Genomic DNA, 27,942 nt, shown 5'->3' with positions numbered 1-27,942 from the left:
GGGGGGCAAATTGTATTTAGACCATTTCTGCCCCCCTGGGGGCAGATTGGCCAATTTTAGGTCAATCTGCCCCCAAGGGGGCAGAAACCACTAGGCACCGGGGATTTGTTTTTTGGCGCCAATGTCACGCAGGGGGAGCGACCACGTAGGCAAGGGTCGCTCCCGGGGGGGGGTGGGTGTTGGGGGGGCAAATTTATTTTCGGCCATTTCTGCCCCCCCGGGGGGCAGATCGGCCTATTATTAGGCCGATCTGCCCCCGGGGGGGGGAAACCTCTAGGCGCCAGGGGAATTTTTCTTTTTTTTCTTTTTTTTCTTTTTTTTTTCTTTGTTTTTTTTTTTTAGAGATGGGGAGCGACCCATCAGGCAAAAGTCGCTCCCCTGGGGGACAAATTGTATTTAGGCCATTTCTGCCCCCCTTGGGGGCAGATTGGCTGAGTTTAGGTCAACCTGCCCCCAAGGGGGCAGAAACCACTAGGCACCGGGGATTTGTTTTTTGGTGCCAATGTCACGCAGGGGGAGCGACCCCGTAGGCAAGGGTCGCTCCCGGCGGGGGAGGGTGGGGGTTGGGGGGGCAAATTTATTTTAGGGCATTTCTGCCCCCCCCCCCCCCCCCCCTGGGGCCGGCTGAGCTACAGGCCAAACACCACAGGTAGGCACCTTGCAAAAAACACCTCTGTTTCCTGTGTAAAAATATGTTGTGTCCACGTTGTGTTTTGGGCCATTTCCTTTTGTGGGCGCTAGGCCTACCCACAGAAGTGATGTACCATTTTTATCGAGAGACTTAGGGGAACGCTGGGTGGAAGGAAATTTGTGGCTCCTCTCAGATTCCAGAACTTTCTGCCACAGAAATGTGAGTAACATGTGTATTTTTAGCCAAATTTTGATGTTTGCAAAGGATTCTGGGTAACATAACCTGGTCAGAGCCCCGCAAGTCACCCCATCTTGGATTCCCCTGGGTTTCTAGTTTTCAAAAATGCACTGCTTTGCTAGGTTTCCTCAGGTGTCGGCTGAGCTACAGGCCAAAATCCACAGGTAGGCACTGCTTTTTATAAAAAAATGTGATGTGTCCACGTTGTGTTTTGGGCCCTTTCCTTTCGTGGGCGCTAGTCCTACCCACACAAGTGATGTATCATTTTTATCGGGAGACTTGGGGGAACGCTGGGTAGAAGGAAATTTGTGGCTCCTCTCAGATTCCAGAACTTTCTGCCACAGAAATGTGAGTAACATGTGTATTTTTAGCCAAATTTTGAGGTTTGCAAAGGATTCTGGGTAACAGAACCTGGTCCGAGCCCCGCAAGTCACCCCTCCTTGGATTCCCCTAGGTCTCTAGTTTTCAGAAATGCACAGGTTTGGTAGGTTTCCCTAGGTGCCGGCTGAGCTAGAGGCCAAAATCTACAGGTAGGCACTTCGCAAAAAACACCTCTGTTTTTTTCCAAAATTTAGGATGTGTCCACGTTGCGCTTTGGGGTGTTTCCTGTCGCCGGCGCTAGGCCTACCCACGCAAGTGAGGTATCATTTTTATCGGGAGACTTGGGGGAACGCTGGGTGGAAGGAAATTTGTAGCTCCTCTCAGATTCCAGAACTTTCTGCCACAGAAATGTGAGGGACATGTGTTTTTTTAGCCAAATTTTGAGGTTTGCAAAGGATTCTGGGTAACAGAACCTGGTCCGAGCCCCGCAAGTCACCCCTCCTTGGATTCCCCTACGTCTCTAGTTTTCAGAAATGCACAGGTTTGGTAGGTTTCCCTAGGTGCCGGCTGAGCTAGAGGCCAAAATCTACAGGTAGGCACTTCGCAAAAAACACCTCTGTTTTTTTCCAAAATTTAGGATGTGTCCACATTGCGCTTTGGGGTGTTTCCTGTCGCTGGCGCTAGGCCTACCCACGCAAGTGAGGTATCATTTTTATCGGGAGACTTGGGGGAACGCTGGGTGGAAGGAAATTTGTAGCTCCTCTCAGATTCCAGAACTTTCTGCCACAGAAATGTGAGGGACATGTGTTTTTTTAGCCAAATTTTGAGGTTTGCAAAGGATTCTGGGTAACAGAACCTGGTCCGAGCCCCGCAAGTCACCCCTCCTTGGATTCCCCTAGGTCTCTAGTTTTCAGAAATGCACAGGTTTGGTAGGTTTCCCTAGGTGGCGGCTGAGCTAGAGGCCAAAATCTACAGGTAGTCACTTTGCTAAAAACAGCTCTGTTTTCTGTGATATGTCCACGTTGTGTTTTGGGGCATATCCTGTCGCGGGCGCTAGGCCTACCCACACAAGTGAGGTATCATTTTTATCGGGAGACGTGGGGCAACGCTGGGTGGAAGGAAATTTGTGGCTCCTCTCAGATTCCAGAACTTTCTGCCACAGAAATGTGAGGAACATGTGTTTTTTTTAGCCAGATTTTGAGGTTTGCAAAGGATTCTGGGTAACAGAACCTGGTCCGAGCCACACAAGTCACCCCTCCTTGGATTCCCCTAGGTCTCTAGTTTTCAGAAATGCATAGGTTTGGTAGGTTTCCCTAGGTGGCGGCTGAGCTAGAGGCCAAAATCTACAGGTAGTCACTTTGCTAAAAACAGCTCTGTTTTCTGTGATATGTCCACGTTGTGTTTTGGGGCATATCCTGTCGCGGGCGCTAGGCCTACCCACACAAGTGAGGTATCATTTTTATCGGGAGACGTGGGGGAACGCTGGGAGGAAGGAAATTTGTGGCTCCTCTCAGATTCCAGAACTTTCTGCCAGAGAAATGTGAGGAACATGTGTTTTTTTAGCCAAATTTTGAGGTTTGCAAAGGATTCTGGGTAACAGAACCTGGTCCGAGCCCCGCAAGTCACCCCTCCTTGGATCCCCCTAGGTCTCTAGTTTTCAGAAATGCACAGGTTTGGTAGGTTTCCCTAGGTGGCGGCTGAGCTAGAGGCCAAAATCTACAGGTAGTCACTTTGCTAAAAACAGCTCTGTTTTCTGTGATATGTCCACGTTGTGTTTTGGGGCATATCCTGTCGCGGGCGCTAGGCCTACCCACACAAGTGAGGTATCATTTTTATCGGGAGACGTGGGCGAACGCTAGGTGGAAGGAAATTTGTGGCTCCTCTCAGATTCCAGAACTTTCTGCCACAGAAATGTGAGGAACATGTGTTTTTTTAGCCAAATTTTGAGGTTTGCAAAGGATTCTGGGTAACCGAACCTGGTCCGAGCCACACAAGTCACCCCTCCTTGGATTCCCCTAGGTCTCTAGTTTTCAGAAATGCACAGGTTTGGTAGGTTTCCCTAGGTGGCGGCTGAGCTAGAGGCCAAAATCTACAGGTAGTCACTTTGCTAAAAACAGCTCTGTTTTCTGTGATGTGTCCAGGTTGTGTTTTGGGGCATATCCTGTCGCGGGCGCTAGGCCTACCCACACAAGGGAGGTATCATTTTTATCGGGAGACGTGGGGGAATGCTGGGTGGAAGGAAATTTGTCGCTCCTCTCAGATTCCAGAACTTTCTGCCACAGAAATGTGAGGAACATGTGTTTTTTTAGCCAAATTTTTAGGTTTGCAAAGGATTCTGGGTAACAGAACCTGGTCCGAGCCACACAAGTCACCCCTCCTTGGATTCCCCTAGGTCTCTAGTTTTCAGAAATGCACAGGTTTGGTAGGTTTCCCTAGGTGGCGGCTGAGCTAGAGGCCAAAATCTACAGGTAGTCACTTTGCTAAAAACAGCTCTGTTTTCTGTGATGTGTCCACGTTGTGTTTTGGGGCATATCCTGTTGCGGGCGCTAGGCCTACCCAAACAAGTGAGGTATCATTTTTATCGGGAGACTTGGGGGAACATAGAATAGTAAAACAAGTGTTATTGCCCCTTGTCTTTCTCTACATTTATTCCTTCCAAATATAGGGGTGTGTGTAAAAAAGACATCTATTTGAGAAATTCCATGTAATTCACGTGCTACTATGGTCACCCCGGAATTCAGAGATGTGCAAATAACCACTGCTCCTCAACACCTTATCTTGTGCCCTTTTTGGAAATGCAAAGGTTTTCTTGATAGCTATTTTTTACTCCTTATATTTCAGCAAATGAATTACTGTATACCCGGTATAGAATGAAAACGCACTGCAGGGTGCAGCTCATTTATTGGCTCTGGGTTCCTCGGGTTCTTGATGAACCTACAAACCCTATATATCCCCGCAACCAGAGGAGTCCAGCAGACGTAACGGTATATTGCTTTCGATAATCTGACATTGCAGGGAAAAGTTACAGAGTAAAAAGTAGAGAAAAATTGATGTTTTTTTCACCTCAATTTCAATATTTTTCTTTTTCAGGTGTTATTTTCTGTAGGAAACCCTTGTAGGATCTACACAAATGACCCCTTGCTGAATTCAGAATTTTGTCTACTTTTCAGAAATGTTTAGGTTTCTGGGATCCAGCATTGGTTTCATGACCATTCCGGTCACTGACTGGAAGGAGGCTGAAAGCACAAAAAATTGCACAAATGGGGTATGCCCCAGTAAAATGCCATAATTGTGTTGAAAAATTGGGTTTTCGGATTCAAGTCTGCCTGTTCCTGAAAGCTGGGAAGCTGCTGAGTTTAGCACCGCAAACCCTTTGTTGATGCCATTTTCAGGGGAAAAACCACAAGCCTTCTTCTGCAGCCCCTTTTTCAATTTTTTTTGAAAAAAACGAAATGTTCACTGTATTTTGGCCAATTTCTTGGCCTCCTTCAGGGGAACCCACAAAGTCTGGGTACCTTTAGAATCCATAGGATGTTGGAAAAAAAGGACGCAAATTTGGCTTGGTTAGCTTATGTGGACAAAAAGTTATGAGGGCCTAAGCGCGAACTGCCCCAAATAGGCAAAAAAAGGCCTGGCACAGGAGGGGGAAAAGGCCTGGCAGCGAAGTGGTTAAACCGCGGTAAACCATTGGCAGTACATACCACTGCGCTCAAAATACACACACACTAACAAAACAGCACCACATTGGACAATTCATACTACACACACCTGACACACATACACACACCCCACCCACAACACTATAAAACACACACCCACAATACCCACAACCCTTTATGACTTAAACATTTTGGCAAGTGAGAGAGAGACAAGCCAGGAGCACCCACTGGATCTTAGCCACAAAACACCGTCACCCATAAACCATCCACGCACCTCACAGCACACACCCCAACACATCACCCCACACACCCTCACACCTACCACTCACACTACACCCGTGGCACCACAAAGACACCCCAGGTTCTCAGAGGAGGAGCTAAGGGTCATGGTGGAGGAAATTATCCTTGTAGATCCACAGCTATTCAGATCACAGGTGCAGCAGACATCTATACCAAGGAAGATAGAGCTATGGCTGAGAGTCGTGGACAGGGTAAATGCCGTGGGACAGCACCCCAGAACAAGGGATGACATCAGGAAGAGGTGAAACGACCTATGGGGGAAGGTGCGTTCCGTGGTAGCAAGACACCAGGTAGCTGTACAGAGGACTGGCGGTGAATCCCCACCTCCTCCCCCACAACTAACAACATGGAAGGAGCAAGTCTTGGCGATCATGCATCCTGAGGGCCTGGCAGGAGTAGCAGGAGGACTGGACTCTGGTAAGTCAAATCTTTACTGCTTTATCCCCCACCCTACCTGCATGCCATCACAAACAACAACCCCTACCCTCACCCCCATCACCCCACCACCTCACATATACTCCAACATCACAATCCACCCATCCCAATACCAAGCCCTGCATGCCACAACAACGCATGGACCCCCATAACAGACCTCCATGGACACCCATCAACACAGCAAGCAGACTAGTGACAATCACTTAGCCAACCAAATCACAACTCACACAAGCCAAAGCTGCCTTGCTGATAATAACCATAGAGGGAAAAATATCCATGCAGAAGATGGCACACACAGATACAATAACACTGCATTTACATCCCCACAGGACCCTCACTCAACATCACCGGAGAGGAGGTGCCAGCAACATCCAGTCACCCCTCCCTGAAGAGGCCCACAGTGATCACAGCAGCTCTGCACGCCTGGATCACGATGACCAACCTGGCCCATCAGGGACCTCTGGACAGTTGGTTACCCAGCCACAATCCCAAACCACCACAGAGCCTCCCCCCTCAGGAAACACCAGCACAGCACCCACCCAGTGGGCCCATCCCTTTGTCCCCAGGACACGTCAATCAGCAGTGTGTCCACCACAACAGGGACCCCAGGCAACCCCACAAACACAGGACCATCGGGGACCTGGAGTCAGTGGTAGTGGGCACACGGTTCAGGGGACAGAGGCACAGGACAACAGGGAAGCTGGGAGGACTGCTGTGCGACAGGAAGAGGACAGGCCCAAGTAACCGACTCTCCACGAGGCACTCACCAACACCCTGGGAGCATACCACCATTCCCAGGAGACCATGGGCCAGATACTGGCCAAGCTGCAGGAGACCCAGCGGCTGCAGGAGGGACAGTACCTGGGGATCAGGGAGGACCTAAGGGACATTCACACCACCCTGGTCACCATTGCAGGGGTGCTGGCAGACATGGCCAACACCATGAGCGAGGCAGTGGCACACCAACGGGCCCCTGACACTAGCCAAACCGAAGAACAGCCCTCCACCTCCGCCAACGCTAGTGGACAGGAAGCCCTGCCACAGGACCAACAGGCCACCAGCACCCCACCCACTGCAGAAGGAGAACCTGCCAGCGATCCAGGCAGAAGCCAGAGAACATTGCCAAGATCTCCGCCAGGAAATAAGACTCTCCTGATTGTCACCTTTCTGTTTCACTCTGTCACCCTGTCCACCTCGAACTGCCATTGCTCCACTTCCTATGCCCCCTTGGACAATGCACCTGTGATACAAATAGACTGGACTCTACCCTGGCCTTTCCTTCATCAGCAACCCAGCCCATTGCAATACCCCCCACACTTATTAGCATCTAAATAAACACCCATGGAACAAATTCAAGTATGGAGTCTGAATTCTATGACAAATGTATTAGTTTCACAAACTGTAGACATTTAAATTCCAATGTACTGTAATATTTACATAGCTATGACCTGCAGTGGGCAGCAGTAAACACCAGGATCCAGAGTGGGGCACAGAGGTCTGAAAATAGAGATGCCAAAGGGTACAGTAAGTGGCCATAGAAATAGAGAAATTAGGCTACCATGTTCAATGTCAGCTGAAGTTACAGTGTCTTACCTATGTGTCATTGGAAGTACTATTGAATGAGTGTACTTCTGTTGTCCACATATTCGTCCTCTGCCCCCTCTTCGTCACTGTCCACAGGCTCCACCATTGCCACATGACCATCCCCAGGCTCATCCTCCTGCAGGAAATGCACCTGGCGTCTCAAGGCCAGGTTGTGCAACATGCAACATGCAGCGATGATATGGCACACCGTCTTTGGTGAGCAGTATAGGGATCCTCCTGTCAGATGGAGGCACCAGAATATTGCCTTCAGGAGGCCAAAGGTTCTCTCAATGATCCTCCTTGTTCACCCATGTGCCTCATTGTAACGTTCCTCTGCCCATGTCCTGGCATTCCTCACTGGGTTAAGTAGCCATAAGAGGTTGGGGTAACCAGAGTCACCTGCAAATATTCGAGGAATACCTGTTAGCCACACACTCACCCTTATGGCCAAACCCACTCCCATATACCTACATCAACTGGGTGGGGACCATGGGCTCGTCTATAGCCACACCCTGTGCCTCTGGAGTTGAGACATCACATATGGAATGCTGCTATTCCTCAAGATAAAGGCATCATGCACAGAGCCAGGATACTTGGCATTAACATGGGAGATGTATTGGTCCGCCAAACACACCATCTGCACATTCAGAGAGTGAAAGCTTTTCCTGTTTCTGAACACTTGTTCATTTCTCCCGGGTGGGACAAATGCAATATGTGTACCATCAATGGCACCAATGATGTTGGGGATATGTCCCAGTGCATAAAAGTCAGCCTTCACTGTGGCCAAATCCTCCACCTGGGGGAATACGATGTAGCTGCACATGTGTTTCAGCAGGGCAGACAACACTCTGGTCAGCACATTTGAGAACATTGGCTGAGACATCCCTGATGTCATGGCCACTGTCACTTGGAAGGAACCACTTGCCAGGAAATGGAACACTGACAGGACCTGCACTAGAGGGGGGATACCTGTGGGGTGGTGGATAGCTGAAATCAGGTCCGGCTCCAACTGGGCACACAGTTCTTGGATTGTGGCCCTATCAAGTATGTAGGGCAGGATAATGTACCTGTCCTCCATTGTCGCCAGGTTCACGAGGGATCTGTACACGTGGGGATGTCTCCATCTCCTATCCATCCTCAGCGGTTGAACTCTAGGGTGAAAAACGGTAAGCAGAAGGTCATATTCACACATGTCAATATTAATATGCATTTCTTCCTTTACAGAAACAGTATGTGAACTTGTTAGTTAGTTGATGTGCCAATGTCTGCTGTGACGCAGTTAGGTGCCATGGCCAGTGCCCCCCTGAAATAGCGGCTGCCTTACCTGTGAGGAGAAACAAGCGGAAATGAGGTAATTCCGCTGGCATTGTGCGCTGTTGCGGTTGGAGGTCAACGACCGTCACGCAAGATCGCATTGGTTATCATTGGGCCCTATAGGTTCCAGAAGCCAATGGCAATGTACAATGTACGCCAGGGGTGACGGTGTGCACCGCCGCGGACGTGACCGCAATTTTCTATCTGTGCACTCACTTGCTACCTGACCTTCAACAGGAGAGGACCTACACTGCAAGTGCTGCTGTGACCTGTGTCTGGAAGCGACAATGGCTCGAGTGTCCGGGGAAAGGATCCCTGCCTTCACTTCCGAGGAGTTGGAGAGACTAGTAAGTACACTTTACTCTATGGTCCTCCAGACAAACAGGTGAGTACACTGTGAGCATGATGCGTGGGCCATGAGTGTATGGAGTACTGTGTGTGTAAGCCCCGTGTAGGGGAGGTCTGAGGGGTCCTGGGCTGCATGTATGGTGGTCAAAGTATGTGTGTAAGGGGATGGGAGGGATATGGTGGGCCATGAGTATGACAGTCCGGACGGTATGACTAATCCCTTTTCTGCTGTATTTTTTCTGCAGCTCAGCGCCCATCAGAAAACGGTGATGACCCTGGGGGTCTTTGACAGGTTGACAGGTGGAGCACCCACTGCCGTAAACGGTGGGAGGACCTGCGTCGTTGGGCAAGGAAGACGGCAGATGCCCATCAGGGGCTGGTCCCCCAACGAGGAAGGGGTGCCCGTCGTACCCTGACCCCCCTGATGTTCTGCATACTGCCGGTGGCCTATCCAGAGTTGGATGGACGCTTGAAGGCATCACAGCAGCCACAAGGGGGTGAGTACAGATTCAGAATCATGACTTTGCGCGCATCAGGGTCTTACCTGGGTGGGGGATGTGGTCTGTGGGTGCCCCTTGGCCAGGGCGAACATGGCAGGGTAGGTTCAATGATGGGCAAGCTCAGTTGCACTCCAACCCCAATAGTGTTAATGGGCATCTACTACTGGGCAGGGTCCTGTGGGTTTCAGGTGTGCAGCTAATGGCGTTAGGCATTGTACCCCATGGGCTGGTGACTAGCATTGTAACTGGTAGTGCATGGCCTAGTGCATAGGGCTGTTCCCTGTGAGTTATGTACGCCAACGGTAGTGTTCGTGCTGGCATTGTCTCTCCCCACCCTTTTTGTTTTGTCACCCTCTCCTTGTGTGCATTAGCATCATCTGGCGGAGGAGCAGAGGCACCGGTGACGTAGGGAGCTGCAACCCACATGGGCCTGGAGGCCGAATCCACCAACGGTGAGGGCACCAGTGGGACGGAAGGTGAGGGGAGCACCAAGACGGAGACAGGAAGGGACAGTACCGACAGCGACACCTCCTCCGATGGCAGCAACCTGGGGGTGGAGGACACCTCTGTGGTCACCCCAACTACAGGTACAGCCGCCACCCCCTATACCAGCACCGCCCTCCCAGCAGCTCCTCAGCGTGTTTCCCGTGCCCGCTCACCCAGGAGGCTGGGCATCTCCTTTGCCCTAGGAACCTCAGGCCATGCCCCAGTCAGCCCTGCTGCCCTCAGTGAGGAGGCTATTGACCTCCTGAGATCCCTTTCTGTTGGGCAGTCAACCATACTGACTGCCATCCAGGGTGTAGCAGGGCATTTACAACAAACAAATGCATACCTGGAGGGCACTGTAGGAGGCTGGCCTGGCTTATAGTGGGTACCAATGGTACTTACACCTTGTGCCAGGTCAAGTTATCCCTTATTAGTAGAGTGTAGTAGTGTTCTAGCAGCTTAGGCTGATAGAGGTAGCTATAGCAGAGCAGCCAAGGCTGAACTAGGAGACATGCAAAGCTCATGCAATACCACTTATATCATATAGGTACTTTACAATAAGAAAGACAATACTCATAGTTACTAAAAATAAAGGTACTTTATTTTAGTGAGAATGTGCCAAAAATATCTCAGCGGATATACTCCCTTAGGAGGTAAGTAACATACACAAAATATACACAACAAACCAAATCAGGTAAGTAAACCAGTCAGAAAGTAGTGCAAACGCTGTAAAACACATTATGATGCAATAGGCCTAGGGGCAACACAAACCATATACTAAGAAAGTGGAATGCGAACAACAAATGGACCCCTAGGCTAGTGCAGTGTGTAGAGGGTCACTGGGAGTGTAAGAAAAAACTAAGGGTGCAAAGGAGACCCCACTCCAAGACCCTGGAAAGTAGGAGTAAAGTACTACTATTTCCCCAGAAACACACTAAAGTTGTGATAAAGATTTTGCAAGGACCACAGCAGACTGCAAAGCACTGAAGATGGATTCCTGGACCAGAGGACCTGCAAAGGAAGGGGACCAAGTACAAGAGTCACTAAAGTGTCTGGGGGAGGCAGGAGCCCACTAAACCCCAGATGAAGATGCAAAATGTCTGCCTCCAGTTGGAAGAAGCTGCAGGTTTTGCAACAACAAAAGGAGGTAGTAGGGGTGATGCAGAGTTGTTTCCTTGGCAAATTACCGCAAACAAGCCTTGCTAGCTGCAAGAGTCATGGTTGAAGAAAAAGGGTGCTGCCCGGGCCCAGGAAGGACCAGGATGTTGTCACTTGGGAGAGGAGACAGAGGGGGCCCTCAGCAATGTAGAGAGCCCTCGGACAGGAAGGAAGCACCCGCAGAAGTCCTTGAACACAGGTTCAAGAAGTCTGAACACGGCGGTCGTCTCAACACTGCAAAGAGAGGCCCACTCCACAGAAGATCAACTCAGAGAGCTGAGCATCGCAGGACAGAGTACTGGGGACCTAGGCTAGGATGTGCATGCAGGACTTCTTGGAAATGTGCACAGAAGCCCTTGTAGCTGCAGATCACACTGTGCAAAGGAATACTGTCTGGGGAGGGAAGGCAAGGACTTACCTCCTCCAAATTCAAACAGTTGGACCATTGGACAGTCTGGGTCACTTGGGTCCACCACCTGTGTTCCAGGTGCTACGCTCATCAGGATGAGAGGGGACCCAGCGTACTGGTGAAGCTGAAGTTTGGTGCCTGCTAGAGCAGGGGGAAGATTCAGTTGACCCACTGGAGATTTCTTTGTGGCTTCCAGTGCAAGGTGAAGGCAGGCAGCCCCCAGAGGATGCACCACCAGGAAACAGTAGAGAAAGCCGGCAGGATTAGGCTCTACAATGTCGCTGGTAGTCTTCTGGCTACTTTGTTGCAGTTTTGCAGGCATCCTGGAGCAGTCAGCAGTCAGTCCTTGGCAGAAGTTGAAGAGAAAAGTGCAGAGGAACCCTGATGAATTCTTGCAAGTCGTAATCTGAGGAAAAGTCCACTGGAGAGACCCTAAATAGCCCTCAGAGGAGGGTTGGCCACCTAGTCAGGTAAGCACCTATCAGGAGGGGTTTCTAACGTCACCTTCTGGCACTGGCCACTCAGAGGCCTCCAGAGTGCCCCCACACCTCTGGAAACAAGATGGCAGAGGTCTGAGACACCCTGGAGGAGCTCTGGGCACCACCCCTGGGGTGGTGATGGACAGGGAAGTGGTCACTCCCCTTTCTTTCGTCCAGTTTCGCGCCAGAGCAGGGACTGGGGGTTCCCTAAACCGGTGTAGACTGGCTTATTGAAGGAGGGCACCATCTGTTGCCTTCAAAGCATTTCCAGAGGCTGGGAGAGACTACCCCTCCCCAGCCTTTAACACCTATTCCCAAAGAGAGAGGGTGTAACACCCTGCTCTCAGAGGAAATGCTTTGTTCTGCCTTCCTGGGACTGGGCTTCCCAGACCCCAGGAGGGCAGAACCCTGTTTGTGGGGTGGCAGCAGAGGTAGCTGCAGAGAAAACCCCAGAGAGCTGGTTTGGCAGTAATGGGGGTCCATAGTGGAGTCCCCAGGATGCCTGGAATTGTCTCCCCAATACCAGATTTGGCATGGGGGGATGATCCCATGATCTTAGACATGTTACATGGCCATATTCGGAGTTACCATTGTGAAGCTACACATAGGTATTGACCTATATGTAGTGCACGCGTGTAATGGTGTCCCCGCACTCACAAAGTCCAGGGAAATGGCCCTGAACTATGTGGAGGCACCTTTTCTAGTGCAAGGGTGCCCTCACACTTAGTAACTTTGCACCTAACCTTCAGCAAGTGAAGGTTAGACATATAGGTGACTCATAAGTTACTTAAGTGCAGTGAAAATGGCTGTGAAATAACGTGCTTTATTTCACTCAGGCTGCAATGTGTAAAGGTTTGTCTGAGCTCCCTATGGGTGGCAAAAGAAATACTGCAGCCCATATTAACCTCCTGGAACCCCAATACTCTGGGTACCTAGGTACAATATACTAGGGAATTACAAGGGTGCTCCAGCATGCCAATTGAAATTGGTAAAAGTAGTCACTAGCCTATAGTGACAAATTTAAAGGCAGAGAGAGCATGAGCACTGAGGTCCTGATTAGCAGAGCCTCAGTGACACAGTTAGGCACCACATAGGTATACACATACAGGCCACAACTATGAGCACTGGGGTCCTGGCTAGCAGGATCCCAGTGAGACAGGCAAAAACATACTGACATACATGTAAAATTGGAGGTAACATGCCAAGTAAGATGATACTTTCCTACAGGCATTCACTCTGCCAAATGCAGGAAGGGGCACAGAACACCATCCATGGCACTTCAGCTGTCCAAAGCTGCAGCTGAAGGCCTGGAGACTACCACCACCGCGGCCAGCACTGCCACCTGCACAGCGGGCAGCACCGCCACCTGCCCCACCACCAGCAGCACTACTGCCAGCAGCAGCAGCCCCAGTGGGCAGCCGTCCCATGCTGCAGGGGAAGGCCTGGAGGCTACCACCACCACTGTCTGCACCGCCACCTGCACCGCGGCCAGCCCCGCCACCTGCACCGTGGGCAGCACCTCCACCTGCCCCGCCGCTAGCAGCACCACTGCCAGCAGCAGCAGCCCCAGTGGGCAGCCGTCCGAGGTTGCAGGTGAAGGCCTGGAGGCTACCACTGCCTGCCCTGCCACCTGCACTGCGGCCAGTACTGCCACCTGCACCGCGGCCAGCACCGCCACCTGCCCCGCCGCCAGCAGCACCACTGCCAGCAGCAGCAGCCCCACTGGCCAGCCGTCCGAGGCTGCAGGTGAAGGCCTGGAGGCTACCATCACCACTGCCTGCACCGCCACCTGCAGCGTTACTGGCATCCACTGAGCAGTCGTCACCGCCGGAGGGCAGTGGGTAGTGATGACTACATGGGCTGCAGTGCGTCTTGAACCCTGCAACACCTGTCGGTGTGACACACAGGTAAGAGACTGTGACCTTGCACCATCCAGGATGAAGCACACTGGGCACCATGCCCCCTCCAGAACCAGTGGAAGAAGCCATCCACTCAGCCCCTCCTTGCCAGGATGAAGCACACTGGGCACAAGGCCCCCTCCAGGACCAGTGGAAGAAGCCATCCACTCAGCCCCTCCTTGCCAGGATCAAGCCCACTGGGTATCATGCCCCCTCCAGAACCAGTGGAAGAAGCCATCCACCCAGCCCCTCCTTGCCAGGAAGAAGCATACTGGGCACAAAGCCCCCTCCAGAGCCAGTGGAAGAAGCCATCCACTCAGCCCCTCCTTGCCAGGATGAAGTACACTGGGCACAAGACCCCCTCCAGTACCAGGGGAAGAAGCCATCCGCTCAGCCCCTCCTTGCCAGGATGAAGCACACTGGGCACAAGGCCCCCTCCAGAACCAGTGGAAAACAGGCACCCACTTGAGAGACTGTGCCCTTGCACTCCCCAGGACCTTGCACTCCCCAGGACCATGCAGTGGGCAAACCACCCACTTGAGAGACTGTGGCTTTGCACTCCCCAGGAACAAGCAGCGGGCAAACCACCCACTTGAGAGACTGCGGCTTTGCACTACCCAGGACCATGCAGTGGGCAAACCACCAACTTGAGAGATTGTGCCTTTGCACTCCCCAGGACCAAGCAGTGGGCAAACCACTCACTTGAGAGACTGTGGCTTTTCACTCCCCAGGACCAAGCAGTGTCAAACCACCCACTTCAGAGACTGTGGCTTTGTACTCCCCAGGACCATGCAGTGGGCAAACCACACACTTGAGAGACTGTGACCTTGCACTCCCCAGGACCAAGCAGTGTGCAAACCACCTACTTGAGAGACTGTGGCTTTGCACTCCCCAGGACCAAGCAGTGGGCATGGAGACCCCTCCAGGCCAGTGGCGTTATACCATCTTCCGGCTGAGGTACCCCCCCATTCCCGTCCCCCTGAGGTGCCTGTGTGTTTTCGACCTGATGCCCCTGCAGTGTTCTTTCCGTATTGAGGCAGGAGTCAAGTGTGGCCTTGGCCTATGTGTTTTGAGCCAGTGGGCCACGAACATTTTGGAGTGGGCATTGTCCCTCCTTTTGTATATATTGTAGATATTGTACACACTGTTTATTTCTTTATGAATTTATTTCTCAAAATTTCTAATATTACACTCATTTTACTCCATTCCTTTAGTCCTTGTGTTATTCCTGGGGGTTACGGGGTGTATATGTGATGTTGTTGCATGTGTTTGTGTGTATGGTGTTGGGGGTGAGGGTGGGGGTGGGGGTGTTGCATGTTGCATGTGTGTGTGTGTGTGCCACTCTCTTTTTCCTCCCCCCTCCCCTGTGTGCTAGGTGCAGTACTCACTGTGCTTGTCTTCACCGGCGTTCATGCTCCTGGTGTATTAAAGATACACCAGCATGGGGAACACCTGCAGTTCGGGCTCCATGGCATCCTGGTTCTTCCTTGAGTGTCGAGAGGTGAGTTGTTTCCCTTCAGTGTTCTGTTTCCGCCGTGCTTTTGATGGCGTTGGTACCACCCCAGAAAAGCTGGCGGATGGGCGTGTTGCAATGCAGTGGGCGGTACATTGTGTTTGTTGCTACCGCCGTGGCGGTCGGAGTGTTAAAGTGGCTGTATGTGTTGGCGGTTTCCGCCGTGGTCATGATTCCAAGTTTTTTCCCACCGGCCTGTTGGCGGTATTACTGCTGCTTTATCACCGACCGCCAGGGTTGTTATGAGGGCCTAAATGTGAAAATACTGCTTATAAATCATTAACGGTCAAAAAGTTTCTTGAGGCCCCTACAGACCGATGTAAATCCGAAGTTCAGGTCAACTGCGATGGAGGATAGACTGGTTACAGAACCCATGCAGAGTCCCCTGAAAAACTAGCTGTGATAGAACAAAGCATAGACGCTGAGTGCACAGTGTGGCAATATTTTACATGCGTTGCCATTGGGCTCTGCTGAAATACAGGCAATTCATGGTCGTAGGGTCGTGCAGAGTATTATCATCGTGCCTCACAGATTATATATCTGCAGCCGTCGAACAGTCTCTGAGTCAGTGTCCAATGAGCAATGCAGCGTAATTTCTCACACAGTCGAGGCAATCAGTGTTTGCAGAAATCAGACGCAGAACCCACTACTAAGGCCCAGGACTGGAGGGGCACCTAAAGCAAGGGCAGAACTCACAGATGGCAGAGTCCAGCAGCACCAGGAGAGTTGCAAGCAGTCTTTGATATTCCTGCAGAAGAGCAGGGGGCAAGCCAGTAAGCCCTTAGAGTCACTCTGGGTTCAGCAGGTTTGGTCCAGTCTTTGTCCTTAGCAAGGCAGAGTTCAGCAGACAGGAAGGCAGTGAAGCAAAGCAGAGAAGCAGTTACTTCAAACAGTCAGTCCAAGCAAAGTGGTAATCCTTACAGCACAGCAGTCGTAACTCCAGCAGAGTTATTCTCAAGTCTAGTAGTGCACTGATTAGGTAGGTTCAGAGACCTAGTACTTATTCATAAATGTGCCTTTGAAGTGGGGGTGACTTTAAAGCAGCTCCTTGAAGGGCACAGAGATCCTTTCTTCCTAGCCATGGCTCCAGACTACCATTAGGTGGTATTCAACCCTTTGTTTGGAGACAGGCACTTCCCTGTTGAAGTGTAAGTGTTAGCTTCCCTTCACCATTCCAGCCCAGGAATGCCCATCAGGATGTAAATGAATGCAGATGATTCATTTGTCACACCCACCCTTCCTGTGTTTGTGGCTGTCTATAGGGAATGCGCAAAGTGTAGCTGTCACCTAGCCCATGCGTGTATTAGAGGCAGGTTACAAGGCACACAGAGCAGTAAGAGCAGAGACATACTCACCATCTAAAAGTGGCATTTCTTACATAATAACATTAAATCTGACTTTATCAGTAAAGAGTATTTATCATTACTATTCCAATGATATGACACATGAGGTAGCTACTCTTTTCTAATCAGCATAAATGTATATTAAGGAACTTCCAGTGCAGGCCTATGAGAGAAGTAGGCCTCACAGTAGTGGAAAATGAGTTTGGGAGTTATTCACTATCAGGACATGCAAAACTTAAAAGAACATGCCCTTCCTTTTACTTACATAGCACCCTGTCATCTGGGTCTCTTAGGGCCTTCCTTAGTGATGACTTATATGCAATAAAAGGAGAGTTTAAGGCTTGACAAGGGTTTTTAAATGTCAAGCCAAAGTGGCAGTGAAACTGGACACACAGGCCTGAGACAGGTTGGAAAGGCTACTTGTGTGGATGGCACAATCAGCGATACAGGCCCACTAGTAGCATTTAATTTGCATACTGCAGGTATATGATGTAAAACTTTACAAGAGCTTACAAGTAAATTAAATATGCCAGTTGTAGACACACCAATCTTACCATTTTTAAGGAAGAAGCACATTCATTTTAGCACTTGTCAGCCTGCTCAGTGCACAGTCATAAGGCCAACAAAAAGATACAGCAAAAACAGAAGGTAAAAGGCACAAAGGCCCTCATTACAACCCTGGTGGTTGGTGTAAAAGTGGTGGTAGTACCCCCAACAGGCTGGCGGCAAGTACCGCCAAATTTTTACCATGGCGTATAGATTTCAGATAGACAGCCACTTTACCACACCGACCGACAGGGCGGAAACAACAGACACCACGGCGGTAGCTGCCTGCAGCTAGGCGGAAGTCAATGTTCCGCCCAACGTATTAAGACACAGAAAACCACCACCTTTTCCGGGCGGTACCAACAACATCAAAAGCCTGGCAGAAACACCATGCCGCCATGGAGCCCGAACTGCATGTCTTCCCCATGGTCTTCTACGTGCTGCTCCACCACGAACACCAACAACCGCGAAGATGACAACGGTGAGTACAGCCGCCTGGCACACAAGGGAGGGGGGAGGAAAAAGAGAGTCACACAACACCATACACACAATCAGCTGCATTACTTAAACATTTTACTCCGTAACTCGGATGAATAATGCAAGGCCACCATAAATTCACTAAAGTGGGTGTAATAAGAACAACACAGTATAAATAAAGATTAGCCAATGTGACAGATAATTACAAATGTACAGTTCAAGGGACACTGCCCAGTCCTCATTTTGCGTGGGCCACATGGCCACAGGCCAAAGTCCAAGGCCCCACTTCTCACCTGCATCAACACGGCGAGAACACTGCAGGGGCATCAGTTGGTAAATAGGCAGGCACCTCAAGGGAACAGGGGTAGGGGGGCACCTCAGCCAGGAGATTAAACAAGACCACTGGTTCTGGAGGGGGCAACATGTCCTGCACCTGGTCCTGGGGAGTGCACGGCCGCAGTCTCTCAAGTGGGTGACTTGCCCACATGCTCTGGAGAGGGCAACATGGCCTGTGCTTGGTCCTGGGTAGTGCAAGGCCACAGTCTCTCAAGTGGGTGAATTGCCCACATGCTCTGGTGAGGACAGCATGCCCTGTGCTTGGCCCTGGGGAGTGCAAGGCCACAGTCTTTTAAGTGGGTGACTTGCCCACATGCTCTGGAGAGGGCAACATGCCCTGTGCTTGGTCCTGGGGAGTGCAAGATCACAGTCTCTCAAGTGGGTGACTTGCCCACATGCTCTGGAGGGAGCAACATGCCCTGTGCATGATCCTGGGGAGGCTGTGGTTTGTGGGTGTCTTACCCACTGGTTCTGGAGGGGGCATTCTGCCCTGTGCTCTTGATCCTAGGGAGGCTGGGGTTTGTGGGTGTCTTACCCACTGGTTCTGGAGAGGGCATCATGTCCTGTGCTCTTGATCCTGGGGAGGCTGTGGTTGGTGGGTGTCTTACCCACAGTTTCTGGATGGGGCATCGTGACCTGTGCTCTTGAATCTGGGGAGTGCAAGGTCACAGTCTCTCAGGTGGGTGTCATACCCACTGGATTTGCAGGGGGCAGCCCGCACAGCAGCCCATGGAGGCAGGACTACATACTGTCCACCGGCAGTGACGGCTGCTCAGTGGTGGTAGTGGTGTTGCTGCTGCTGCTGGTGGAGGGAAGCTCCATCCCCTGCAGCCTCAGATGGCTGCCCACTGGTGGTGGTGGTGCTGGTGCTGCTGCTGCTGGTGGGGGGAAGCTCCAGCCTATCCCCTGCAGCCTCGGATGGCTGCACAACCATGGTTGGTTGGTGGGGGCTCTGTCTGAGTTCCTGCCCCAGGCCCCTTGCCCTTCCTGCCTGCTGGTGCTGGCTCCTTGGTCTTCTTGGCAGCAGCTGGGGCAGACTCCTTGGTCTTCTAGGCAGCAGCCGGGGCAGGCTCCTTGGTCTTCTTGGCAGCAGCTGGGGCAGGCTCCTTGGTCTTCTTGGCAGCAGCTGGGGCAGGCTTCTTCACCCTCAAGGCATGTGCCCTGGATCCTTTCCTACCACGAGTGACTACTGGGGCCGTGTACTGGGCGGCTGAGGTGCTTGGCTGGGTTTTTGCCACCCTGGCCAGATGCGCAGAATGGGGAGAGGAGTAGGGAAGAGGTCAATGGTGTATAGGAAAACCTTTTTAGGGACATTGGGATGGGAAGAGGGAGAAGGTTTGGTAGTGGGGAAAGAGGGAGTGGTTGTAGTAGGTGTCTGTCTGCTGATTTTGGGTGCAGGTGCATGGGCTGAATGCTGTTGTGAGGTGGATGGCTGTTGGGTGTCTTAGTGCTTGCGTTGGGAATGTGTGCATGCCTGTTGTGGAGGTGTCTGCCAGTGAGGTGTATGTTCTGCTAGGTGTGGTGGTGATGCTGGTAGTGGATGATGGTGTAGTGCATGCAGGTGTGAGTGTTGACAGAACTGGGAGGGAGGTGGAGTGGGAGAAGGAGGGGGACTCAGTGAAAATTGTGGATGTTGGTATGTCTGCATCTGGATGGTGTTTGTGTGAGTGCCTGTGGGATGATGTGTGGTGCTCGTGTTTGCCTATGCCATTCTTGTGTGTTGACTTGTGTGCATGCTCTCTAGCTGTGTGCTTGGTATAGGTTGGGGTTGAGGGGAATAGGATTGGGAAGAGGAAGTTGGAGGGGAGAGGGTGGAAACAGGGACAATGGCTGCCATCAGAGAGGAGGCCAGAGCCTGGATTGATCTCTGTTGGGCCACAAAGCCAGTGTGAATGCCCTCCAGGAATGCATTAGTCTGTTGCATCTGGGCTGCCAGCCCCTGGATGGCATTCACAATGGTTGACAGCCCTACAGAGATGGATCTCAGGAGGCCAATAGCCTCCTCACTCAGGACAGCAGGGCTCACGGGGGCAGGGCCAGAGGTGCCTGGGGCGAAGGAGATGCCCACCCTCTTGGGTGAGCGGGCACGAGCAACTCTCTGAGGGGCTGCTGGGAGGGTGGTGGGGGTACGTGGGGTGGCAGCTATACCTGTAGCTGGGATGATCACAGAGGTGTCCGCCACCACCAGGGAGTTTCCATAGGAGAAGGTATCTGTATCCAAACTGTCCCCACCAGTCTCCACCGTGGTGCTCCCTTCGCCCTCCGTCCCACTGGTACCCTCACCGTCAGTGGACTCTGCCTCATTGGCCCTGTGGGATGCAGCTCCCTCCATTGTGGGTGCCTCTGCTCCTCTGCCAGATGATTCTAATTCACATAAGGACAGGGTGACAAAACAAAAAGAGGGGGTGAATAGACAAAGGATACACCTGGTCAATGGCTGCACCAACACCACCATTGGCGTACACAGCAAACTCACAAACAGGGTACAGGCCTACGCACTATGCATTGAACTACCAGTGATATCGCTAGCCACCAAGGCATGGGGAGGGGCACACTCCAGCAAATCCAGCACACCTGGGACCCACACAGCCTTGACCAGTAGTGGATGCCTACGAGCTAGGTAGCAGGATTATGCCTTCTGGACCCTTGCCACCACGGGGCCTATGCTGCAATGTCAGGCCTGGCCTAGGGGCACCCACTGACACACATCCCTTACCTGGATACTACCCTACCATGTGTAGGTTGTAATGAAGGGCACTGTACTCGCCCCCTTGTGGCTGCTGTGATGCCCTCAAGCTCCCATCCAGCTGAGGATAGGCCACCGGCAGTATGTGGGCCATCGGGGAGGTGAGGGTTCGACGGGCACCCCTTGCTCATTGGGAGGCTATCCCCAGCTGGGCCTCCGTGGTCTTAGGTGCCCAGCATCTCAGGTCCTCCCACTGTTTCCGACAGTGGGTGCTCTGCCTGCCGTAGACCCCCAGGGTCCGCACGTCCTTGGGATGTGGCACACCGTATACCCTTCTTTTGATGGGCGCTGACCTGCAGAGGAAATACACACAGGAAAATGGAATCAATCAATCAGTCCTGCCTGTTACACTTATGATACAACATACCCCTTCACATCACCATTTACACACACACGGCCCAGCACACAACCTGTACGCCGCCCAGGGGACATCCACACAGCCCCCTTACACAAGGCCTTCGTACACCACTCCATTCATTCATGCCACATGCATCGTGCCCACAGTGTACTCACCTGTTGGTCTGGAGGCCCATACAGCAGTCCGTACTGGGTTAGGACCCCATCCACCAGTTTCTCCAACTCCGCCGAAGTGAAGGCAGTGGCCCTTTTCCCAGTCACACAATCCATGGTAGGTTCCAGACACAGGTCACAGCAACACATGCAGTGTAGGTCCTCTCCTGTTGATGGTCAGGTAGCAAGTGAGGAATCAGATAGAAAATGGTGGTCACGTCCACGGCGGTGTATACCGTCAGCTCTGGCATAGATCACCATTGGCCACTGTACTCCAAATGGCCCAAGGTTAACCAATGAGTAGTTGCACAGCGGTTCCTGTCCGCCTCCCGCAACAGCGCACGTCAGCGAAATTACCTCACTTCCACCTGTCCCTCCACAGAGGACAGGCGGACCCCATTTCGGTGGGGGGCAGGCCCTGGTAAATAACTGCATCACTGTTTAAATTTGGACATACAGGACAATTCTCGCTGACCCATTAATTTGTCAGCTTGCATCGTACTGTTGTTGACCCATTGCTCAGTTTGTGACCGACTCCTCACTCTTTTGTCCCTTAGATTTCTACAGCTGAGGATGAATAGGAGATGGAGACATACCCTCGTGGACAGACCCCTGGTGAACTTGGCTACACTGGAGGACAGGCACATCATCCTCACCTACAGACTAGAGAGGGCCACAATCACAGAGCTGTGTAGTCAATTGGAGCCTGATCTGACATCAGCTATCCGTCATCCCACTGGGATCCCCCCTCTTGTGCAAGTTCTATCAGTGCTCAATTTCCTGGCAACTGGTTCTTTCCAAGTGACAGTGGGCTTGGCAGCAGGAATGTCACAGCCAGTGTTATCAATAGTGCTGGCCAGAGTGTTGTCCACCCTGATAAAACACACGTGCAGCTACATTGTATTTCCCCAGGTGAAAGATTTAGCCACATTGAAGGCTGACTTTTATGCAATGGGACACATCCCCAACATAATTGGGGTGATTGATGGAACACATATTGCTTTTGTCCCCTCCCTGTCAAAATGAACAGGTGTACAGAAATCTGAAGAGTTTCCACTCAATGAACGTACAGATGGTGTGCTTGGCGGACCAGTACATCTCCCGTGTCAATGCTAAGTATCCTGGGTCGGTGCACGATGCCTTTGTCCGGAATAGCAGCATCCCAAATGTGATGGGCCAACTACAGAGGCACAGGGTGTGGCTAATAGGTGAGCCCTGGTCCCCTCCCATTATATGTTGGTGTATGGGTATGGTGTGGGCTATATAGAATAGTGTGTGGCTAAATGTTGTCCCTCAATATTTGCAGGTGACTCTGGGTACCCCAACCTATCATGGCTACTGACCCCTGTGAGGAATGCCAGGACAAAGGCAGAAGAACGTTACAATGAGGCACATGGGGGAACCAGAAGGATCATAAAAAGAATCTTTGGCCTCCTGAAGGCCAGGTTTCAGTGCCTCAATCTAACAGGTGGAGCCCTATGCTACTTACCCAAGAAGGTCTGCCAGATAATAGTGGCATGCTGCATGTTGCATGTTGCACACACTTGCACTGAGACGCCATGTGCCTTTTCTGCAGGAGGAGGAGGCTGGAGATGGCCGTGTGGCAGCAGTGGACCATGTGGACAGTGAGGATGAGGAGGCAGAGGATGAGGATGAGGACAACAGAATAGCAGTCATCAGACAGTACTTCCAATGACACACAGGTAAGACAGTGTTACTTCAGATTTCATTGTCATTATTTTGTAAATCTTTGGCACTGGCATGCTGTTATTTCCCAATTCTGTGCCCACTAACTGTACCCTTTGGCAATTCATTTTACAGATGTTGGTGCCTCACAATAGCTCCTGGTGTGATCACTACAGCCAACTACAGGTCTTTCATTTGTGCTCATTTTCTGTACAGTTGATTTGCAATGTTTTACCTGTTACAATGAATACATATTTGATATACATGACATACTCCAAAATGTTTTTTTTTTAAAAGGGTGTTTATTGAAGTGTTAATATATGGAGGGGCAAGTGCAATGGGATGGGGTGATGATGAAGGAAATTCCAGGGTACAGTTCCAGTCTGTAGCACAGGTGCATTGTCCATGGGGACATAGGAAGGGGAGCAATGGTAGTTCAAGGTGGACAGTGTGACGGAGTGGGACACAAGGGTGACATTCAGCAGAGTTTCATTTCCCGGCGGGGGTCTTGGCAATAGTCTCTGGCTTCTGCCTGGATCGCAGGGAACGTTTGCGGGGTGGTTCTTCTTCTGCAGGGGAAGGGGTGCTGGTGGCCTGTGAGTCCTGTGACAGGGCCTCCTGTCCACTAGCAGCAGAGGAGGTGGAAGGCAGTTCAGATATCTGGCTAGTGGCAGGGGCCCGCTGTTGTGAGACTGCCTCCCTCATTATATTGGCCATGTCTGCCAGCACCCCTGCTATGGAGACCAGGGTGGTGTTGATGGCCTGCAAGTCCTCCCTGATGCCCTGGTACTGTCCCTCCTGCAGCCACCTGTTCTCCTGCACATTTTCCAGGATCTGGCCCATCGTGTCCTGGGAATGTTGGTATGCTCCCAGGATCTCTGCAGGTGCCCCCTGGAGAGTCGGTTCCCTGGGCCTGTCCTGCCCCTGGCGCACAGCACTCCTTCCAGTTTCCCTGTTGTCCTGTGCCTCTGTCCCCTGAACCGTGTGCCCACTGCCACTGACCCCAGGTCCTTGATTGTTATGGGTGGGAGGTATGTCCTGGTGTCCCTGTAGAGGTGGACACACTGCTGATTGACGTGTCCTGGGACAGAGGTGTGGGTACGCTGGGTGGGTGCTGTAGTGATGTTTCCAGATAGGGTAGGCTCTCTGGTTGTCAGTGACTGGGCTTGGGTATCCGACTGTCCAGAGGTCCCTGATGGGCCAGGTTGGTCATCCAGATCCAGGCGACCAGAGTTGCTATCATCGCTGTGGGCCTCTTCTGTGGGGGGACTGGATATTGCTGGCACCTCCTCTTCTCTGACATTGGCTGGGATTCCTGTGGGGATGTAAATGATGTGTTAATTTTTCTGTGTGTGGTGTATTGTGTATTGGTGGCTTGTCCTCTTTGGTTGTATTTGCCCTGGCAGCTTCCACTTGTGTAAGTTGGTATGTGGTGGGCTAGCCGATTCTCTCTAGTGTGCATGCTTTAGTGATAGGTGTCCATGCAGGGCTGTGAGTGATGTCCCTGCATTGGTATGGCACGCAGGGCTTGGCATTGGGATGAGTGAGATGTGATGGTGGGGTGTGTGGGAAGTGGTGGAGTGATGTGAGTGAGGGTGAGGGTGGGGGTATGTGATGGCATGCGGGTAGGGGGGTGATAGTAGTAAGGAGTTGACTTACCAGAGTCCAGTCCTCCTCCTACTCCGGCCAAGCCCTCAGGATGCATGATTGCCCAGACTTGCTCCTCCCATGCTGTTAGTTGTTGGGGAGGAGGTGGGGGTCCACCTCCAGTCCTCTGTGCAGCGAGTTGGTGTCTTGATGCAATGGAACGTACCTTCCCTCGTAGGTGGTTCCACCTCTTCCTGATGTAATCCCTAGTTCTTGGGTGCTGTCCCACGGCGTTGACCCTGTCCACGATCCTCCGCCATAGCTCCATCTTCCTTGCAATGAATATCTGCTGCACCTGTGCTCCAAATAGCTGAGGCTCTACCCTGATGATTTCCTCCACCATGACCCTTAGCTCCTCCTCTGAGAATCGGGGGTGTCTTTGTTGTGCCATGGGTGTTGTGCGAGGTGTGTAGGTGCAGGTGTATAATGTAAGGTGTTGAGGTGTGTGATGTGGAGTACGTGAGTGGTGTATAGGTGTGAGTGGTGTGTGGCTCTGATTGTGTCAGTTGTCTTGCTGTCTCTCTCCGGTGGCAATTGCTTGTAGTAAAGGGTTGTGGGTAATGTGGGTGTGTGTTTTATAGTGGTGTGGGTGTGGTGTGTGTATGGGTATCAGGTGTGTATTGTTTGGATTGTCCAATGTGGTGCTGTTTTGTTTGAGTGTGTGTATTTGTGCGCAACAGTATGTACTGCCAATGGTTTACTTCCATTGAATGTCCGCCGTGGTGATTCGTGGGTCATAATGTGGTGGGCGTTGTTCTGTTCGTGTAACAGTGTGGGTTTTGATACCGCCAGTTTATCACTGACCTTTGGTGTGGCGGATTTGTTTCTGTGGCAGTATTCTTTCGGACTGGTGTGTGTGTGTCATAATATGGTAAACGGATATCCGCGGTGGCAGCGGTATGTTGGCAGAAGTGAGCGTGGCGGGAAGTGGGATTTACCGCCAATGTCATAATGAGGGCCAAAGTCTGGGGGAAGATGACCCTAAGGCTGTCAGGTCTATCAATGGATTTTACTTTGGGTTTTACTTCCTTCTTTGTGATCATCATCTGTCTTTCTATTGGTAGTTGGCGTAGTATTAATACAGCATTCCTAAGTGTACCGCTGACAAGTGAGTGCAACACGGAGCTTCCCTTTTAAATTGTTTGTCAAATTGTCATATATTATTTATACATCTTTTCCGCCTAAACTTTCCCTACCTAAGGTCCCTTGCCATGTATTGTTCTTCAGGAGGTTCCTTACCTCCTCCTGCAGTCCAGTTATACCCGTCACCAAAGTGGCACTGCCTGGGAACTAAAACTGGTAAATTTAAATCTGTTTTTACTTCATGAGGTTTTTCAGCACCCAGCCACCAATTGGTTATACAGTTTAGTGTAGTTGTTAGTGCATGCCTTTGTCCTACCGTCTGTAACTTTTTCCCAGTAAGGGGTCTACCAAAATACACAAAAATGTAATTCATCACTCCTTACAAAGAACAATGTAACTACTAAGGTAACTAGTTCTTCTAGTTCTTTCTTACCTGAATTGATAAGGTGATAGTACCTCTAGATAATCTTCCCAACCCTTATTGCAGGGGTTTCCAAAATGGGCTTCTTAATAATGGTGGTGGTATTAGTGTTCTTTTCCTGTGTTACGAGGGAAGACATCACAAAAGGAGGTCTCACTCCCACCTATTCAAATGAACTGTCATCAGAAAGATTATTCATTGCAGGCAATTAACTGAAAGAAAACATACACCTTACTTTACCACTCTGCCTCCTGGTGCACTACTCGTTAGGGGATGAAGTCTACTTGGATGCTGAGGGTCGCTGGGGTACAAGAACCCCTCCTGCTACCACCATTAAACCCCACACAGTGGGATTGCTGTGAGCTCATTGGAGCCCTAGCCCCATTGGTTACCCAAGCCCAGTCACAGACAACCAGAGAGCCTACCCCATTCTGCCTTGTATATAATGCTCTCAGAACAAGTTCGAGCTACATAAAACTGCAAAAATATTAAGCCACCTTCAGTTTCAAGTAGCGCGTTACAGATTTCAGATGGCAGCAATTGATGTTTGTGTACTCTGCAGTTTGAATCTGTGTTTTATGTCACTTACAAAAAAAATCATTGGCTTACTCTTGACGTTACAAGACATCAAGGGGCAGATTTATAAAAAGTGGCGCTCCACCTAGTGCAGCGCCACTTTACATGCACCATTTAGGACTCCCTAACGCCACCATGGTAGTGCCATATTTAAAATATGGCGCACCATGGCAGTAGTTTGGGTGACTAGCTTCATAATTTTGTACGCTAGTCCGGTGCTTGGATTGTAATCAATGGGAGCCTCTGTTTAACGCCTGCACTTTGCAGGTGTTAAAAAACAGGAGAAAGAAGGTGAAAGTGAAAAACAGGGAAACAGTGACAAGGAAGAAAGAAGGTTTGACAAGAACCCAAAAAGTGAGAGAAAGAGGCAGGAGTGAAGTGCAATCAAAACTACACAACTTTGACTTTTCATTTTTTAATACTTAACAAAGGCTGGCACCAACTTCTAAGTGAAGATTTTTCCCCTGGCACAGTTTTACAAATTAAGCAGCAAATGTTCTGGTTGGTCCAACACCATCTTGTTGGTGTCTACAGTGATATCCCGTGTACATAAATCATTATTTCCCTGAAGTTCAGTCTACATTTACACATTTTCAACCTTAAAAAACCCTATCTAGTTCAATACCTACTAAAGAGACTTGTCCCGTCCTTACTTTAAAGTGCTTTGTTCAGCACTGAGTAGTTTATGGATTGTCAGTTGTGTTATAATCATAATACAAACAAGATTTATACAGGTCTATTATAGTTACTACTAAAATTATATTAATGCACATTCAACGTGGTGAATTCTCAAATTCCCTTTACATTTGTGCATTTCATCATGCATTGAAAAGAAAACTGAGAGTGCTAAAGTTTTAACAATACTAAGAGGCAGATTTAAGAAAGGTGGCAGCGCCACTTTTCTTGCATCCCTTAGCACCCTCCTACCGCCACCATGTGTGTGCCATAGTTAAAATATGGCGTACCATGGCACAGCATTAGGCTGTATTGATGTACTGTTCCTAGGAGCCCATTGTAAAAAAGGGTATGTCCCCTTTTATCGCCTGCTCTGAGCAGTATCAAGGTGTTTTTTAGTCGTGTGTATGGCCCTCTCTCATTTTGTTGTTCTGTTGGAATATATTCAACAGTTACATGCAGATAGGGAGCTAGCTATGTTTCTACGTTGACTGCCAACCCTACTACCCATTGCAACTACGCTCACAAGTAGTGGCATTAAACAACTAGTGAGCCTAAGCCTCTGTCACAGTGAGCAGTGAGGGGCTGTGTGCCTACACACCCCTCATGCCTTTTAACTGATAT

This window comes from Pleurodeles waltl, chromosome 1_2 (genome assembly GCF_031143425.1).
Source record: "Pleurodeles waltl isolate 20211129_DDA chromosome 1_2, aPleWal1.hap1.20221129, whole genome shotgun sequence".
In the NCBI taxonomy this organism is placed as follows: domain Eukaryota; kingdom Metazoa; phylum Chordata; class Amphibia; order Caudata; family Salamandridae; genus Pleurodeles; species Pleurodeles waltl.
Note: the sequence above shows the minus strand (reverse complement) of the source record.